The sequence below is a fragment of the Triturus cristatus genome, chromosome 4_2, assembly GCF_964204655.1.
Source record: "Triturus cristatus chromosome 4_2, aTriCri1.1, whole genome shotgun sequence".
In the NCBI taxonomy this organism is placed as follows: Eukaryota; Metazoa; Chordata; class Amphibia; order Caudata; family Salamandridae; genus Triturus; species Triturus cristatus.
Window position 1 is genome coordinate 131069323 of NC_140586.1, and position 19868 is coordinate 131089190.

At 46.4% G+C, this 19868-nt stretch overlaps 1 protein-coding gene across 1 annotated transcript in view; it reads left to right on the top strand.

The window, feature by feature from the left end:
* Positions 1 to 19868, top strand: part of CTDSP2 (CTD small phosphatase 2) — a 120605-nt gene that overhangs the window by 62774 nt on the left and 37963 nt on the right. The gene's annotated exons all lie outside the window — the stretch shown is intronic.

A 19868-nucleotide genomic window follows, 5' to 3' on the forward strand; every position in this document is an offset into this window, starting at 1 on the left:
CCTGGACAATACATGCTCCGGGATCAGAATTTTTTTTACCCTCTCCCCAATATTCACTGCCGCGAAAGTGAGTTATTTTTCGCCCTTTAGTTAATTGACAACCGACCTGCGAACACAAGTTTCCTGCCTATGAGACATAGGCAGGCGGTCACGCCTTCTGTGTGGTCCTCGGTCTCATGTCACCGTACTCTTATTTTCTGTTCCTTGCAGGGTATTTTTTTTATAGGTTTGAAGGGGCGAATGCTCTGCTCTTTGGCTCCGGACCTCACCCAGAGAGCCCTCGCGTGCGTTACAAGTATGGCGAGTGAATAAGTCAATAGGGAAAGGGGTCAGTGGTTTTATACACTTGCCGCTGACATCTTCCGTCTGTCTGTCCGTTAGTTTGTAAAGAAAGGAGTATAGAAAGGCCGTGCACACAGACGCCTCCACGAATAAACAGAAAACATGGCGGCATCTCTTGGGTGGACCTGGCTCGTGAAAATGTCACCGAACTGAGCGGGCTCCTGGGAGACGGTATGCCACGATTTAGCAAAGACGAGGGCATCCTCTCCCGGGGCTAAAGACAGACTGGAAATTGTTAAGCGGAGTTATTTACGAATATTCAGATGCGTCACACCTGTGGGAACAGTCGTAGATAAGAAAAGGTCGGTGGAAACCGCGGGGGTGAGGGGCAGGCTTGTCGGGTGCCAGGCCAATAACGGAGCGGCTGGGGCCGGCCTGTGACAAGATGGCGTCCCCAGGGAGTAGGGCGCCGTTTGTGATAATCTTTCAGCACCGTCGGCAGCCCGGCCTCCCGCCTGACTCCGGATCTGACCCGGCTGAGGGCTGCCCTGGTGTTTTCAGTGCCACGTCTCTGGTGCCGGCGACGGAGCGGCGACACTGTTCCCGCCAAGCATTCGTCCAGCAGAAGGGCGGGTCCAGCAGGCATGTCTGAGCGAGGGGTGGCAGCTTCACGGCAGGTGCCCCGAACGCTCACTTGGATGCAAGACTTTAAAAAAACATACATTTAAAAGGGAGGCATCCAGTTATCCTTTATAATGTTTTCTCTTTAACAACTCCCCAACTATTAGTGGAGCGTGTAGTGCGTCAATTCTTTTTTTCTAAGCGCTCTAACAGTGACATGGGAAACGGCTGCAAGTTAAAGAGAACGACCCTCACTGACGTGGGTCCTAGCTGGAGAAATCCGAGTGACCCGCCCCCCGTTTTTTTTTTTTTTTTAATTCTTTTTATTTGCATTTCCAACAGCATAACAAATACAATTCTCCGCAGTATGAATTAGATATTTTTGTGACAACACAGTCCCCCACCAATACAACAATAGAAATAGGAGGTCTAGGTGCCAACCCGTTATTGCTCGGTAAGTCTTGCACGGCCCCCTTCCCCCCCCCCCCCGCCCCGTAACCCACTCTCATCACACATGATGACTTCAACACCCCACACTTCTTCCGGTTCCTGTTTCGCCCCGGCTATTGTCGGTGTATATTATTGCTTTAAAATTCCTGAATCGTAGTTTGAGCTAACCATTGCGTGAATGGTTCCCATATGTCCTTTGGCCTTGATCGCATTGGTAAGAGCTCACAATATAAAGAAAGTTGTGTCTGGCAGTAGACCACGCTTTTGATCCAGTCCCTAATAGTAGGTGATGTAGGCGCTCCCCAGTGTATCGCAACCTGTCTTTTTGCAAGCACAAGCAGTGTGGCCGGCAGTTTACGGTGTTTAGGCTTGACCATGTGTAAGATCCCCAGTAATGTAGTCTGCGGAGTGCATGGGATCAGTAGGCCAGTGATTGCACACACCAGCTCCATTGCCCTAGTCCAGAAGGTGGCCAACTTGGGACATTCCCACGCCATATGTAAGAATGTGGCGCCGGGCGCACTACAAAGCCCCCCGTTCCAAGACTTCGTACGCCTGTTATCATTATGGTCTTGTTAAATGAGTTCTGTCCACGAGGGAACTATGGACGCCAGTGAGTTGCAGCAGAAGGACGTCACAACATTGGGAAAGTATAGGGTGCGAGCTTCTTTTACTTTACTTAAATGTTTACACTGCCACGCGATTTGTTTACCTGTTAAAGAACTGAACTAATTTTCACCCCCTCCTTAAATTTTTTTTCTTTGATTGAATAGTAGTAATTCGTTGACATATGGCTATGGGTGCCGGTCCGTGGGCCAGTTGGCCACAGGGCAGTTACTTTAACCGTTCTTTGGTCTCTGGGATAAACTTTAATGAGCAGTCTGTCCCGAAGAACCATTATCTTGTGTAGGGTGGTGGTGACGGGTTGGATAAACAGCGTCTAGAGCTGAGATTGGGGAAACTTGCAGGTTTTGCGGTTAACATGAAGTATGCATGTCTAAATCGGGGAACTTCTGAGTTTAATGGTAGGCACAGAACAGCGTGTGGCATTTGTCTACTGCTAAGCCAACGGTCGCCTCCTGTGAGTGTTATTGCACACTGACCAGGCTGTCGTGTTGTCAACTTAATATTGAGGTTGTACGAGAAGACGTGCGTTCCAGGCCGGGACTTGTGACGTCACCCTTTTGATCTACTCCAATGTTGTCGCCCTCTCCTCATCCTGTTAGGGTGTCACCCTGCAGGTGACTGCCTAAGGCCAGAGAGGAGTCTTAACAGGTAGAGGAGGCATCACCCTTCCCACTCCAGCCCTGGTCCCTTTCCACTTAAACTTTCTACAGCTCCAAAATCCGTTAGCTTCTAGGAAACCTCCCAATTAAAAAAAAAATACTGTATTAAATGCTTTTATTATGCAAAAAGCTATCATTATGAAAGCATACGGGAGGAAAACAAGTTGGTGCCTATGGAAGTTTGGTTGCACAAAGTCAGAGTCGCACTCCAGGGTCACCTTTAAACATAAATTAAACTATCTTACAGAAGATATTTTACATGTTCATCTGTTAGTTGCAAGATATACAGTACACCTCTAACATGGTAAATGCTATAGTAAAAATATATGGTGTCTCTACCCGCGCCAATAGTAATGACTCGTACTGAAGACCAGCCCTGCAGAAGGATTTTGATGTAAACTCCAGCCCCTGGTACAGCCGTGACTCTTCGTAGACTGAAGCAGAAGGACTTCCACTGCCATCAGCGCTTTATTTTGTGGTGTCCTTGAGTGTTCTTACGATATTCAATTTCCCAGGTTCTGGGTTAGTAGCCCTGGCTCCTTTACAAAACTCCCTCATTTTCTTCATACAGGTGTTCTTAATCGAAAAAGGTTGTAGGAGCTTTTGTTTTTTCTGACCATGTTGGATTCAGATAACACCTATTTTGCAAATATTCTAGATGTATATTTGCCCATACTCTCCTCGCTAACCGTAAAGCACTGGAGCCATGGCTCCTTTACATAATTTACCCTGTGAGGTCTTGTAGAGCTCCACGTATTGGCAGCATCTGAACAGGTTTGTCTTTGACAAAAAGATGCTTCGCTGTCCAAACTCCTGGGCTTGGGGACATCCTCCCTTACCACATCAGGACATGACCCACCACGATTGGCTCTGGTACGGCCCTGGCAAACTTTCTCTCCTCCCAACCCGGACAGATTCTCATGGGCCTTCAGTAGTCGTCCATGCTATTAAGACGTACCCTCTACTGAGCGTTTGTGCTGGTGGTCGTGCGGCTCCAAAGTTCTCGCTTACCATCACACATTTGGCTCTCAAGACCAACACAGTGTTTCAAACATGCAGTGGTCCCGAAAAACCGACCATTGTACCATCTCAGAACACAATAATAGAACAAGTACAACTGCTACTTCCTCTAAAAAGAAGCGTGCCTGTTGATGTTTGGAAGCACAGAAATTGAATAATCTATGACTAAGAATAGAACGAGATGAATTGAGAGAAAAAAAGGGACCCCCTGCAAATTATGATAAGTCCTAGGGCAGGGTAATAAGAACTGAGGAAAAAACCCAGGTAATTAAATAATGCTAAATAGCACACAAGAATGATATATAGACTGACTCAGTGTACAAGAAAAACTTAAAATAAAATATACATTTTATATATTTTATATAAATTCATAAAAAAGAGAAGTTGCTGATGGTAGGCATTGATACATGTGACATAATAACAAATATATATTACATACAAAACATAAATAAGAATGCAATACATAAATACTAAACAGAAAATCATGTAAAGAAATACATTGTTGCTGGTTGAAATTCAAAGTGGCTGAATTTTAAGACAAGTTCATACTAATGTGTCTACGCGCGTTTCGGCGTGAAAGAACGCCTTATTCAGGACGGCCACAGCAACCTGAACAAACCTAGGAAAACAGATTGTATAACATCCATACAAAAATATTGAGTACACTGAGTCAGATTGGGCCTTGCATACGAGTCACAAACAATGCGTGAGTTACTCACAATAATACCAACATGCGTTACTGAGAGAAACTGTCATGCAACCAAGTAGATTAGAAAGAAATATTTTTTAAAACAAATTTGTGAAAATTCACGAAAATCAATTAATAATAGAACGAGCACATTGCCACTAATATGTTTTCTATTCAGATCTCTTTGACAAAGTTTGAATATTTTGGGAGGAAATAGCAGGTTTGTGAATTGCACAGACAAATAAAAACAAAGCCATAGATCATGAACATTGAAACTGTGTATGAGGAAGTGTTTGTAAAGGAATTTAATTAACATGTGGTCGTTTGCTACTGCCAATTGCACATAGCGGTAGTTAGAGTAAAGGCAACTGCAGAGGAAATGCAAGGACGACCATCCTGTTTGAAAAGAGATACAATTCATTTAATACCAGCTTTGGACAGAGGCGCCATTGAGCAGCATGGGCGACGGTAGAAGTTATGGTAGATGCTGATAGTAGCAAGAACCTGCATAGAGCCAGGGGTCATGACCCCAAATACTTTATATTGATGGACACTTCTGTCGAGCCCCACCAGGATATACTCCAACAGAAAGTATAGCACGTGCAGAGACCCACACCGAAAAAGTGTTGTGGACAGTGTGTGCTGTACAATTTGCAGCGTAAAATAAAATAGTCTTTAGAAGCCCATCACGACAGTCAGTCGTTTGGCCAGCATTTAGGAAAGGGAGCTGCCCGTTCCCAACGTTTAACAGCTCTAACTCTATTATACTATGTTAAGTGACTAATTTGATCACAAACTCCCCAATTGATCCTACACAAAGACTGAAGAGTGGGGCCTTGTGGTCAATTTAAGAGATTAAAATTGGCGACTAGACCCACTTGAGTGCTCAACGTGGGCGTGTGATACCACAAAGGACATATTTGATTGACATAGAACAAGACAAGCAAATGATCCAAGCTTAATTTGTAATCTCCTTTTATGTCTGAGGTTTCTCTTTATCTGATTATTCTGCTGCCTTTGAATTTCTGACACAACGGCTTAGGCTCCCAGTGACAAACACGGGAGCAGCACAGCTTGAATGGCTATAGAGGCCGAGGTGAGCCGGTTTCCTGCGACAGGCACACAGAAAAATTGCATCGAAACTTCTAGCTGCTGACCTCCGTCACAGAAAAACCTCTTTTGGCTCTTAGCTCTGCTCTTCTGCTGGAAGGTTCATTGGGTTCTGAGTCCAAAGGCACTGGGGCAGTAAACCGTGAGTAGGTGTGGGAGGTCACTTAAGGCGATGTTGCGTCAGGCCGCTCTGCGTCCACATCACGCATTATCAATGGGCTGCTATTGATCTCTGAGCACTGGTTGTGCATCATATGCTCTGTTGGCCTAGCGTTGCCTGCTGCCAAACGCCCCTGTGGTCCTGCCGCTGTGTTTGCTTTGCAGTTTGAACACCACAGAAAAAGCACCAAGACTCCCGGCTGGCTGCCAGCAAACACAAAACAACCAGTGTTTGGGTGGAGCAGGCCAGGAGTGGTTGTTTTGCTTTCTTGCTTGTTTGTTTGCTTGTATGTAATGCTCAGCTGCTGGGTGTGAGAGGGCATCGCTTCAAATGTCTCATCACAGACTGAACTGGAGACTTGCACAATTATGGAAATAGGAAATGTGTCCCCTGTGCAGGCCTAGCTGTGCATTTCATGAAGGGGAACTCCAGCCCTCCTGTTTACTTCCACCTTGAGCCTTTTTTCCCCTACTCCCCTAGACACTGTCTGTATTGTGCTATGGAGGCCACAGCAGAAAAGGAATTACCAAAATAAAACCACCCAATCACCAGGTTAAAAGCTGCCGGTTTCATACAGATGGGACTTCTTTTTGGGGCGGGACTTATTTGGTGCAAGGTAGGTCTCTGCGGTACAAGTGTTCCTATGAGGAACACCTTCATTATTACAATGGGATGGCTGTGACCACCAACCACAACCAGTCTGTTGGCTGAGATGAGTAGCGCCTGCTCTATAGTAAAAAATTGATCCTGAGTAGAGGGTGACACATAACTTTCCTCCGGACTCGGGATCACAGCAGGGGTTCAGAATACTGGCGTTTGTCTCATATTCTTGAAAAAGATCCTCCAACTGCTTCCCTTACCTCATCGCGGAGATACAGTAGCATCGCGTCTTTACTGGTGCCGCAAATAAAGCGAAGGTGACACTCCAGTTGCAGCATTTTTTAGCGTGGAGCGTCGCGTGCGGCTTCTAAGACCGCACTCGAAGTACCCTGTGCAGTTGCGGAGGGATACATCTCCCCACCATTAGTGCAAGACTCCTCCGATGGTGGGTGACAACCGAAGTACCCTGTGCAGGTGAGGAGGGATATATTTCCCCATATATGTAACCATAAGTGCAAGACTCCGAAGGCTGCACGCGAAGTACTCTATACAGTTGCGGAGGGATACATGTTTCCCATATATGTAACAATAAGTGCAAGACTCCGAAGGCCGCACTCGAAGTACCCTGTACAGTTGCGGAGGGATACATTTCACCATATATTTAACCACTAGTGCAAGAGACCTTCACATCAGCATGGCAGTTTTGGTGAGCAGACCTGGCTTTGCAGCTATTATTCTAATGTCAGTTCTAGATATGTGGGTGCCTGAGCCATGTCATGACAAGAGGTTTTTATTGTCGTGTTGGTGCAGCGGTCATGTGATGGGGCTCTAGGCTTCTTTAGTAGGTGGAAGAAGCGTCTGGAGCGGAGGGTTTCTCTAGAAGGATGGAGACGAGTTGGAGGTTGTCCTGAGACCTGAGGACGGAATGCCTGTGTCTTCGGTAGGATCAGGGCAGCCACAGACACACAGGGCAGACCCCGGGGAGCAGCTGTACCATGAAGTGAGTAAGCCCCGATTGCTTCCAGCATTTGTCCAGGCAGGCGGGCTACTAGAGCTAAATTTGGGGGAGGGGGTGGCCAATTCTTCCATCCATTGGCAGAGTGGCTCTAAGAAAGGGTGACAACACAACAAAAGCCTAATTAACACGTAAATGGTCTTTTAAAGACCTGTGAAGTACTCGGGTGCGGCTGCAATTAAACGTTCGCCAGCCCGTGAAGCTGTCTCAGCCCGGGCTGACACACACGAGGGGGGGGGGGGGGGGGGGGTGCGGGGCCGCTGAAGCCTGGTGAGCCCAATGGGTGTTGCGCGCCTGTGTCCAGGTGTAGATATAGGAACGTCTGGAGCTCCACTCAGTTTCCGAGGCGACTGAACTGGCGGTTTACAAGCTATAACAAATTTCATATTGAAAATGCTAATGAAATCCGACTCTGAACACGCCCCGGGCCCACCTTTTTTATTAGGTCTAAAGAGGGCTTTCAGTGGGATGAAAAAACGGGGGGGGGGGTTCTCTCAAAGGAGCGTGGGCGATGTAATTAAGAGGGTGGCTGTTAAAACGCAAACTGAAAATCTGTGTTTAGCGTAGTTTTTGCTGCTCCTGTCACTACATCCAGATACAAAAGTACACGTTAACATTTCACCTACAACAAGCCAGGGCTATTAGTTTTGTCAATCGTTGTTAGTTGCATAAGTTACATAGGCAACAACCATGGAATTGTTGTGAAGAATATCGAAAATGCTTCAGTTCTGAAATGATGAGAGTGAAAGAACTTTAACGATTCTATTTTTGAAGTTACATCAAAGGCAGTGAAGTGTGGTACTCCTGCCTAGTTAAGGTTTGTTTTTTTCACCCTGAAGGGGGAGGGCAACCATGGAGAGTCCGATAGGGACCCGTCTCAGCACCTGCTTTTTAGAACTGCCGGTGCTCAGCACTGGCAGGACCCGGCTCACTTAAAGCCCTGGGTCTAAATAGGAACCTGCGTTTCTCCTGCCTGTGTACATCTAAATCTTGGGGCTGGGAGTCCTCATGCAGTTTGAGAGTGGGGTTTAATTAAAGATGCATTTGTAGTTTAAAAATATATTTTTTAAGCTCAATAGGAAATACCAGTCTGATATATATGACCAAAGTAAACGATTTCGAGATACAGGTTTACACCATAACAATGTTTGACATATCCAGGTGGGGGGGGGGGTATTTAATGATGTTTTTTTCTTTTTGAATTAATTTTAAAGCTTTCGTTTGTGTGGCTTGCTTTACGCAGCGTTCCAACCGCAATTCATCAAACAGAGACAAATAATTAAGACAGGTTACTTTTAAATACATCTTAACTTATATGTTATATGACCTGAAACAGCATTTACCACATATTTGCTGAGATGCCCGATATTGACAAAGTTTTTTCAGAACGGTGTTTGGGATGCAGACTTGGGACTATTACCATTGATAAGAGGCTGCCTAGTGAGCTCATGTGTTAAGAATTCTCTAGAAACGTGTCCAGTCAAACAAGAAAATATTGACTGGTCCTTCATCACCCTGTTTGTGATCCTCCCTCGTCACGCAGCCATGCCCTCGTGTCAGCCATGCCCTCGTGTCAGCCATGCCCTCGTGTCAGCCATGCCCTCGTGTCAGCCATGCCCTCGTGTCAGCCGTGCCCTCGTGTCAGCCGTGCCCTCGTGTCAGCCGTGCCCTCATGTCAGCCATGCCCTCATGTCAGCCATGTCCCAGTGTCAGCCATGTATGTCCTCGTGTCAGCCATGTATGTCCACGTGTCAGCCATGTCCTCGAGTCAGCAATGCCATGCTTTTGTGTCAGCCATGTGCTGCGAGTCAGCCATGTCCTCGTGTCAGCCATGTATGTCCGTGTCAGCCATGCCCTCATGTCATCCATGTTCTTGTGTCAGCCATGAATGTCTCAGTGTCGGCCATGCCCTCGTGTCAGCCATGTCCTTGTGTCAGCCATGTATGTCCCCGTGCCCTCGTGTCCGCTGTGCCCTCGTGTCCGCTGTGCCCTCGTGTCCACCGTGCCCTCGTGTCCTCCGTGCCCTCGTGTCAGCCATGTATGTCCCTGTGTCCATCGTGACCTCGTGTCCACCGTGCCTTCGTGTCAGCCGTGCCCATGTATGTTCCCATGTCAGCCATGTATGTCCCTGTGTCAGCCATGCCCTCGTGTCAGCCATGTCCATGTATCAGCCATGTATGTCCCCATGTCAGCCATGCCCTCGTGACAGCCATGTCATCATCTCAGCCATGTCCTCGTGTCAGCCATGTCTGTGTCAGCCGTGCCCTTGTGTCAGCCATGCCTTTGTCAGCCATGACCTTGTGTCAGCCATGCCCTTGTGTCAGCCATGTATGTCCCAGTGTCAGCCATGCCCTCATGTCAGCCATGCCCTCGTGTCATCCATGTCTCAGTGTCAGCCATGCCCTTAAATCAGCCATGCCCTCGTGTCGGCCATGCCCGCGTGTCAGCCATGCCTCGTGTCAGCTGTACCCTTGTGTCAGCCATGTATGTCCCCGTGTCCACCCTGACCTTGTGTCCGCCGTGTCCACCGTGCCCTCGTGTCAGCCGTGCCCATGTATGTCCCCGTGTCAGCCATGTATGTCCCTGTGTCAGCCGTGCCCTCGTGTCAGCCGTGCCCTCGTGTCAGCCGTGCCCTCGTGTCAGCCGTGCCCTCGTGTCAGCCGTGCCCTCGTGTCAGACGTGCCCTCGTGTCAGACGTGCCCTCATGTCAGCCGTGCCCTTGTGTCAGCCATGCCTTTGTCAGCCATGCCCTCGTGTCAACCATGTAGGTCCACGTGTCAGCCATGTCCTTGTGTCAGCCATGTCCTTGTGTCAGCCATGTCCTTGTGTCAGCCATGTCCTTGTGTCAGCCATGTCCCAGTGTCAGCCGTGCCCTTGTGTCAGCCATGCCCCTGTTTCAGCCATGCCTTGTGTCAGCCATGTCTATCCCTGCGTCAGCCATGCATGTTCTCGTGTCAGCCATGCATGTCCCAGTGTCAGCTATGCAAGCCCTCGTGTCAGCCATGTCCCCTTGTCAGCCATGCCGTCGTGTCAGCCATGCATGTCCCCGTGTCAGCCATGTCCTCATGTCAGCCATGCATGTCCCTGTGTCAACCATGCCCTCGTGTCAATCTTGTCCCTGTGTCAGCCATGCATATCCTCGTGTCAGCCATGCATATCCTCGTGTCAGCCATGTATGTCCCCGTGTCAGCCATGCCCCCACGTTGTTCTATGTAGATACTTATTGTAGCCACTCACAGCTCCTCTACCTCTCTGGTTTAAGTTCTCCGCCACACTTGAAGACAGGTGTGCGGTGGGGATAGTGACCACCGGCCGAAAGGTATGTTTCCTACCGAAGCGCTGCCTCCGCACTACCATGGTGAGACAGCTCCTGGAACTGAGCGTCCGTTGCAGAGACAGATGGGCGGGAAACTTGTCGGGGACCAGGTGGACTGTTGACGGAGGCCCTCCCACTTTCATCCTTCCCAGGTTGGCTCATTGAGTGTCGTTAAACTGTGCACCTCGCGCTCATTGTGATTGTCTAACAACCGTTCATGCTTTGCGTGCGAGAAAACCAAACGGTTAGAACAATAAAGGGTCTGCGCACACGGTACAGAAGACGGAGAAAAAAAAGAACAACTGTACTCTGGAGGATTTCGAAGTAACGAGATTTTGTATAAATCGGTACATAGACCAGATGCATTGCTTTTCCTTTCCTGTCGCCGGCCTGTGGGAAGCGCGGGTGGGGCCTCACTGTAGGAAGGGCGCATCTGCGTCCTCGGACTGCCCGAGTTCAGCTGTGCATTCCTTTCCTTTGCGGCTCAAACCCCTCCCCTTACATTCTTCCAGACCATCGTACCCAGAGCGCCCCCCTTCCCACAGCACAGTGTGTTTCCTCTGTCCGGGCCTGCCGTGAATGTAATTTTTGTTTTATATTTCTTTAGCGCCCCGACTCTTAACAGCGGGCAGCCTTAATGGCGGTAGGTGTGCCTTGTTTACTCCCTGCGTACTGCTGGCCTTTCTGCAAAGTCCCGAAGCCTTATCGCCATCTAGTGGCAGCGTAGTGTAACAGGAAGGGAGTGTTTTACACTCTAGGTAGATAGGCACATTATGTAACGTGTTCTAGCGCGCTGTGCTTTGTATTGCTGTTACTTAACATGTTGTAGAGGTTTGACTTGATGTCAGTGGTGGAGGTCGGTGGGGGCTGTAGAGAATAGGTTTAATCCAGTGTGTGAAGTGTTTTTCGGCTGCTGTCCACAATTGTGCGCAGTTGGCGTGTAGGCGAGCTGCAGTAATTTTGTTGTTGTGTTTGTCACCTAACCTGGGGCCATTTTATGTATTAGGGCACACTTTCCCTGTTTGTGCCTGGCGCACTTTAAAATAGGTGCGCTGGGTACACACCGCGAAAGTGCGCCCTATTACATACAATGCGCTGCCCCCAGCCGTGAACTCGTGCTGCCGTGGGGGCAATGCATTCAAGTTCAATACGGAGCAGCTTTGAAGCAGCCGCTCTGTTTCAGTTTGGGCGGCAACCCTCCTGCACTTTTAAAGGGAATTAGAGATCCCCGTGCAAGCGGGTGCAGTTAGTGAGCGGAGGGCTGCTCTCATGGGCACACTCGCAGTGCGCCTGCGCCCCGGAGTGCTTCTTTGCCTCTGCGTCTGATAGGGCACGGGTGCAGAGGCAAGGGGATTCATTAATTTACAGGAGGCACTCCCCCCATGCAAGTGCAGGAAACGCCCCCTGAAGATAGCGCTGGCTCTTTAAGTGCACGATTACCATCAGTATTACAGAAGGGCCTGCACAAACCCCTTCTGTAATACCAAAGCAACCCGGGACCACGCAAAGTGGGCGCAAACGCCCACTGCACCCCAGGGCGCTTTCTGTAATATGGCCCCTGATGTAGTCTTTAGTCTCCGGTAGGAGCAGGGCAGCCACAGACCCTGGGATATCCAGGTCCAATCTTCCACACTTGAAGGGCTGTCAGGAGAGTCCGGTGTACCGTTGCAGAGACAGGTGTCCTTCGAGCATGGGGACAGTCCAGGCCAGGTCCTCCCTGGACCAGAATCAAGCTTGCTTCTGGTCCAGGGGGGGCTGGCTTGACAGGGAGGACTGGACTGTCCCCACAGGGATCCCCCCCTAAAAAAAAAAACGATGGATATAGGTCCAGATCTCTGTACTGGGGTGAATGTTTGACATTGTTAAGCATTCTGCCCATCAGTTCTTTTTGCAAGTGGCAGAGTTTTAGCCCAAGCTTCATCGGAACGAGGGTTCGTCGTTTTGCACGGGCCACCACCAGCGCTCCTCAGCTGTGTCCGTTGGTTGGATCGGAGGATGGAACCATTTTCTGTTGAATGAGAGACAGCTGGTTGGTTTGCTCACTGCTTTGACCTCGGCGGGAAGCTCTGCATAAAAATGATAACCGAGTTACTTATTTTCAGTCAGGTTCGGGGTGACGCAGCAGCTGGGATGCCACTTGACGGGGGGTTTAATGTTTCTCTTGGGCCACCATCTCCGCCACGAGGAGCCAGTCCTCTCTGGAGCTTTTGATACAAAACGGAAGTGACGTGGTGCGCTTTCCATCAATCCGGTGGCCTTTCCACCTACTCATTAGCCAAAAGGGACATTTCAAGGAGAGACGTTTGTGATTTTATGTTCGGATTTTGGACGCGGATGGCACAACGTCTTCCTATAGAGTTTTGTAGAGCCTGGAAACCCTATTTAGGCTAGCTCTGAGCAGTGAGGTTCCAGACGCACCCCCGCATTCAGGTGGCCAGGACCCCACCTTCATTGAACACTGGATGGATTTTCTCTGGCAAGGCCTGCTTATGCGTGTCGTAAATGTAATACTTTGGGGCCTTTTCACACCGAGCAGTGATGCCTTGTTGCAGAAAGTATGCCTTACTTTACCTAATGTGTTAGCAACTGCTGCCATTTCCCCGACGTCCTCGGCTTTAGCGCCATCTAGTGACGATCGCATGTGGCACTTGGATGCAGTTTACGTACATGGCGATGGCAAATATTAAAACTGTCGGGGATCAAATAAACCGAATATCGGATAATATTTGTGTAATAGGCTAGAAATAAAATTAAGATAAATAGACGTAGAAATAATTTAGCATTTATAGGTTTGGATGGTTTATTGTTTGCATAAATATATATCTTTAATTTGTAACGGGTTGCCCCAACCCTGCACCCTTTTGCCCATTTCTTCCTCACTCCCCTTCTCGTTCAAATTTGGAATGTGCGGTGTGTGCGCGCAGCGCTGTCCACTCCACTTTCCTATACCATACCTCGATGCTTTTCACAATGAGGCCGATCAGCAGCCCGCCCCCCTCCCCTTGAGATCGTTACAAGTGAGTAGTCGCGATTTACAAGTCACCTGATTGATTGAGGTTAGCTGGAGAAAACCATTTCGGAGTGGGCTTTTCTTGCTACCGTAACTCATTTGATCCATAAAGTCCAATTCGGAATTGTAATTTTAAAACTGTTTTTTTTTTAATGAGGCAAGGATGAAAACAAATAAGGGATCATCAACATTTTTGCAAAAGTTTTTGTAAATTCGAAGATATAAAAAAATAAAAGTACATTGAGGCAGGCAATCCCGCACTGTACCAGGCTAACTTTCATGGTTGATTACACGCAATTTACTGCACACTATTTTCCGTGTTAATTTTTGTATTAAAGTAGGTTTCCAATTAGTTTTTAACAGAAAAAAAATACTACTTGCGCTTGGTTGCCAGCAATAGGTGCTCACATGTTTTGGGCGCTACCTCTGAGCCACATAAATCCCTAAGCGACCACCGGAGGGAGCGCCCGATGTGCTCTTGTAAGCTGACCTGTCAACTCAGAGCTAAATAAAGGTCCGTGGTAAAGGCATGACTCACGAGGAGTCCCAGACAGGCCTTGCCAGGGACGTCCTTGCGGGCGCCCCCATTGCCGTGGAAGCCAGTGACCGTTACTTCTGCGGTTTACCTGTTATGGATAGAAGACTTTGCAAATAGCAAAGGTCCAAGCTACCTTCTCCGAAAAAATCATTAAATACCTGCCATCTAGGTCCCACACTCAGGGACTAAGGGCCATATGTAGGTAGGCTGTGTTTTGCGATTCTCTAATTGCAATTTTTAGGGAATCGCAATTAGAGAATAGCAAAACGCTATGTAGGTAGGATTAGCAATTTTGTTTGCGAATCCCACCTATTCCTTATTTGCGATTCTCTAATTGAGAATCGCAAATAAGGAATACCTTGCCATTCATTCCTATGGACTAAAAGGCCCATAGGAATGAACAGGAAGACATTCTCAATTTGCGATTCTCAATTAGAGAATCGCAAATTGAGAATGCAATTTCAAGGGTGCAAGGGTGTCTAAAGGACACCCTTTTGCACCCCTGTAATGAGCATGGGTGCACATGTGGCGCACATACATGCCCTAAGGGCATGTATGTGTGCCACATGGCACTTTGAATAATGCAAAAAACTGCATTATTGAAAGAAATCGCAAATTACCATCAACCTGAAGTTGGTGGTAATTTGCGATTCCTTACGCCAAAATAGCACAACTTGGGTGCTTTCTACATTGCATTTAAGGAATCACTATTTGGGATTCCTTAAATGCATTTGCAAAATAAGGAATCGCAAATTTTGCGATTCCTTATTTTGCATGCAGATTTGCCTTCCTACATCCCACTTAGCAAAATTGCGATCGCAAACGCCGAAATTCGGCGAATTTCGGCGTTTGCGATCGCAATTTTGCTTTCTACATATGGCCCTAAGTCTCTACTCCTTGTTCCAAGTTGCAAAAAAAATTGCGTCTGGGTGGTAAAGCTTTCTTCCACCTAGCCCCCTTTTACTGGCACCAACTCCCCATCCATCTTCGATAATGCCCTGATCCCCTACAGTTCAGAAGGCTCCTTAAAACTGTACTGTTTTAACCTGTTTCCCTTCTCTGGTTGGCTGCAGCCCTTCCATTGCGCGGAGATACCCCTTGGGGGCGATTCGGGCGCTTTATAAACGAATACATATCAAATACCATAAAACTTTAAGGGTGACATTTTTGTTTGAAATTAATGTTCCATTTTCATTTCCATGTGTAAACCGCACACTAGATAAGTACCTGAGCATATAATCTTGTATAAGGCAGTGTGACAACAAGATCACAAGGCTACGGATCTAAATGCATTGAAGTGCTTCTAGAGACTCAACAGGCTTATTGGTGTCACATGGCCGCAGAAGGAATTATTTTATTTTTAAACTTGGGCAATATCAGGGAATTTGTTATTGTTTTAGCTGAGAGTGGCATACAGTGAAATAAAATGCATGTAAAAAGACCCAAATTTATTTGAATAGATGACAGTCATTCATTCCAAAACCAACTATGCATGCTTAGTTTGGCTTTGGGGGTGGGGAGATGGACAGAGGGTCGGTTGGGTGTACGTTTACCATCCTTCCAGCCTGCATTGTTAGTTTTTTTCCATTTTCCACCCACACTGGCTTGCTTGCCCATCGTTGCTTTCCACCTCACAACTCAGTATGGCCGAATAACGGATTCCTTGCGGTCAAACCAAGCAAAGTCCTGGTTTTATTGATCGGGCATCCCTTCGATGCTCGGAGGAACAGGCGCTGGACACAAAATATACAGAATAGGTGGGGTTTTTTGGGGGGTGTCCATGCTAGATCTCCCCCACATTTCAGTGTGTTCCTCCTAAATTGATAAATCCTTTTTTCAGGTTATCCTCCCTGGCTACATTGGTCGATGCAGTGTTCGTTATCTTCATTTGTGCTACCTCCTTAGTTGGCCATGGACTTAGCATTCTAAACTGTGAAATATTATTGTGCGACCCTCCTCTCTAAGAAGGGAACATTCTGTGTTTGGTGGTGCAGATTAGCTGCAGTAGAAATATTTACAGGTGTGGAACTTCGTCACATTGGTGGTCCTGGGAAAGTCACGTTCTTTCCCGTAACTCAATAGTTCTCAATTCGTGTTGAGCAAAATGCTTGGGGTCCTCGGAAGGTCTGGATCTGCTTAGAAAATTAAATAATATTAGTAGAGGAAGAAAGTATGTACATAAAAAAAGCAAAAATGTAACATATTAAAACACTTTGTAAATGGGAAGAAATTTAAAATTGGAGGCTAAAAAAGTGTATCCGTAACTTTACTGAGGAAACAGTGTAAGTTTTGGCAAACTGAGTCTAGTATGGACGATTGGTGGCCTCAGTTGGAGTATTGGGATGCCCTGACAACAAAAGAGCTTGCATTATTAGGGAAAAAAAAAACATAAAGGGTCTATTTATAACCCGGCGAATGGCTAGTTGCCCCACCAGGACAACGGAGTACATTTCTCCATTGCCCTAGTGGAGGTACTCCCCTCCAGATTTATATTGACCGCCAAACAGGGTGTCGCATCGGTTCCTGTCAATGCATTTCACTGTCTGGTACAGGGCTCTGTCAACATGATGGATACCTGCACCAAACCGTTTTCTTTTTTATTTTCAGAAAGAAAATCCTGAAGTGGGATTTTCGTTTTTGGAATCAAAAAAGAAAATGCTCCCCTCACTATGAGAGTCCTCTCCCTTTGAATGAACTTTAAGTTTCCAGCAGACTTCTTTCTGCCTTTTTAGACCACTGAAAAATTGTGTTGAGCTTGAGAGTGCCTAAAATCGGCCTGTGGAAACACTGCTGGATATTCTTTGAACAAGCCGGCCACTCTATCGGCCCAGCGCTTTAAATTGCCTGGTACTGTCAGATACTGAGTTCCTTCCATTCTTTATTTTGAGAGGAAGAGTACCTGCACTTCTCAGCAAAGGTGTGGCACTTTTAATTGGAGGGTGCCGGCATTTCTCAGAAGCAAGTAGGTGCTCTTCCAGTTCAAACACTAGTTGGCAAACCAGAGATATAAGAGTCTTCTTTAGGGAAAATGTGCAAGCGCATAAATGCATCGGCCATTCTGGAATTACGCCTTTCACGCTTGTGCTGGAAGCTTCTGGGATCTGGCATAGTGGTCTTAGCTGCCAGGTGTGGCCAATAAATATTGACCACAAAAACGGAAACTGGGGGTCTAGTAGCAAAACAGCACGAAAATGATGAGCAAGAAGGAGCCAGAGTGCACTAAACCAACACTAACCATGAGCAGAGCATGGATAACCATCAATAGTGCTCAGCGAATCGAGCAAATAGTGAGAGAAAGATGACTCACATGATCATTAATCTCATTTGGTAATCCAACTATTGGCAGAGATATATCCCTTGATCATGGGGATTGTCTCGCAAGTTAGAAGCTCTGTTGCTCAAGCTGGCTAGTAAATATTGGCCAGCAGCACACCAGGTGTGAAGGATACAGAAAGAGGAAAAAATCCTATGAAGTGCAGTGCAAAAAAGGAAAGTTGGTGAAAGCTAAAAAAGGTTATGTAGAAGGGATAGTTCTCAATATTCCAAGCAATCTACACACCTTGATTAAAAGAGTGTAACAAGGTTATAGCAGTGTTGACGAATAACTGCTATGTTAAGGTCAACATGTTTCAGCCAGCAGGGTTTACCTGCCTCCGGCTTTCGTCAGGACCTATGTTGCACAAACACAAGCTACTGCAAAAAGACACATTGATAAGTGTGAAAATGTGACTAACATATATAAGGTTGAAAAAAGAGAGATAAATACAACCTTCAGTAATCTAAATCCTCTAGATCAAAGGGTGTAGTCATCACCTAAAAAATAAAACAATTAATGCACCATGTGCAACCCTCCAAATCAAACAAAAACGTGCTGTAAATTAAGGCAAGAGTCATACTTTGCATTAATAATAAAGCATGAGAGCATTGCTTACCCCACATAATCTGGGATTGTACCTCACCTACCCGGGCACCATGCTCGTGTGTAAGGGGCCCCGCTCTATATCAAGGGTGACAAAAAATTTCGAGATTTTTTGTCACCCTTGATATAGAGCGGGGCCCCTTACACACGAGCATGGTGCCCGGGTAGGTGAGGTACAATCCCAGATTATGTGGGGTAAGCAATGCTCTCATGCTTTATTATTAATGCAAAGTATGGCTCTTGCCTTAATTTACAGCACGTTTTTGTTTGATTTGGAGGGTTGCACATGGTGCATTAATTGTTTTATTTTTTAGGTGATGACTACACCCTTTGATCTAGAGGATTTAGATTACTGAAGGTTGTATTTATCTCTCTTTTTTCAACCTTATATATGTTAGTCACATTTTCACACTTATCAATGTGTCTTTTTGCAGTAGCTTGTGTTTGTGCAACATAGGTCCTGACGAAAGCCGGAGGCAGGTAAACCCTGCTGGCTGAAACATGTTGACCTTAACATAGCAGTTATTCGTCAACACTGCTATAACCTTGTTACACTCTTTTAATCAAGGTGTGTAGATTGCTTGGAATATTGAGAACTATCCCTTCTACATAACCTTTTTTAGCTTTCACCAACTTTCCTTTTTTGCACTGCACTTCATAGGATTTTTTCCTCTTTCTGTATCCTTCACACCTGGTGTGCTGCTGGCCAATATTTACTAGCCAGCTTGAGCAACAGAGCTTCTAACTTGCGAGACAATCCCCATGATCAAGGGATATATCTCTGCCAATAGTTGGATTACCAAATGAGATTAATGATCATGAGAGTCATCTTTCTCTCACTATTTGCTCGATTCGCTGAGCACTATTGATGGTTATCCATGCTCTGCTCATGGTTAGTGTTGGTCTAGTGCACTCTGGCTCCTTCTTGCTCATCATTTTCGTGCTGTTTTGCTACTAGACCCCCAGTTTCCGTTTTTGTGTTCAGTTTAGTATTAGGGGATTGGAACTTGGGCAGGTCTATAAATATTGTTTTCCCTTAGACCCACTGTTCACCAGATTTATTGATACAATAAATATTGACCTCCATGCTTTGCCATAAAAAATCGAACCATAACTTTGGTGCAACTTGTTGGCAGCCCAATGCATGCACTAATTACTCTCAAACAGATATTTTATTTCAGTTTAAATCCGCACATCATAACATGTGGTACCTTGTGCCGGTCACAGAAGGTTTGAATGAAATTGGTTCTTTCTTTTGACTAGTGATTCATACTTCTAATGCCTACACACGTTTTAAGTCACAAGGGTACTTTGTGAAGATTGTTTTATGTATTTGAAGCCTCTTTTCTCATTTTAGACTGTTGCCGCTGCAGATTCAGAATCCAGAGTCCGAAACAAGTGATACAAACTCGGCACATTTTTCTGATGCTAGAAGTATTCTTCACTGTTTTCTTCCTGGTTTTGTTTTTTCCTTTGCGCGAGGTGAACACTCAGGGAGCAGCGAGGCACATGTAGGAGCATAAGTGTGTGTCTGTGTGCTTCTTGAGTTTGTTCGACTTGTTTCTGACCCCCAGGCACATATCTTCTCCTGCAACATTCAAGGACCAGAGAAGAGATACCTGAAACATAGTCAAAAGAATGTTGAAATCTATTGTAAGCAAACATTTAAATGAGCCCCACCTTAAAATTCACCTCGTGAACATTCTGGATATGAACTGAAGTGAACTGAAATCTTTTAGAGAACCTCTAGTTTATAAACCACTGATGATAGACTTGCAGTCAAAATGTTTTGCAGAGTGAGTGTGAGGATCTTGTTGCGTTCGTAATGCAGACTTTGATGTTCATGCCAACAC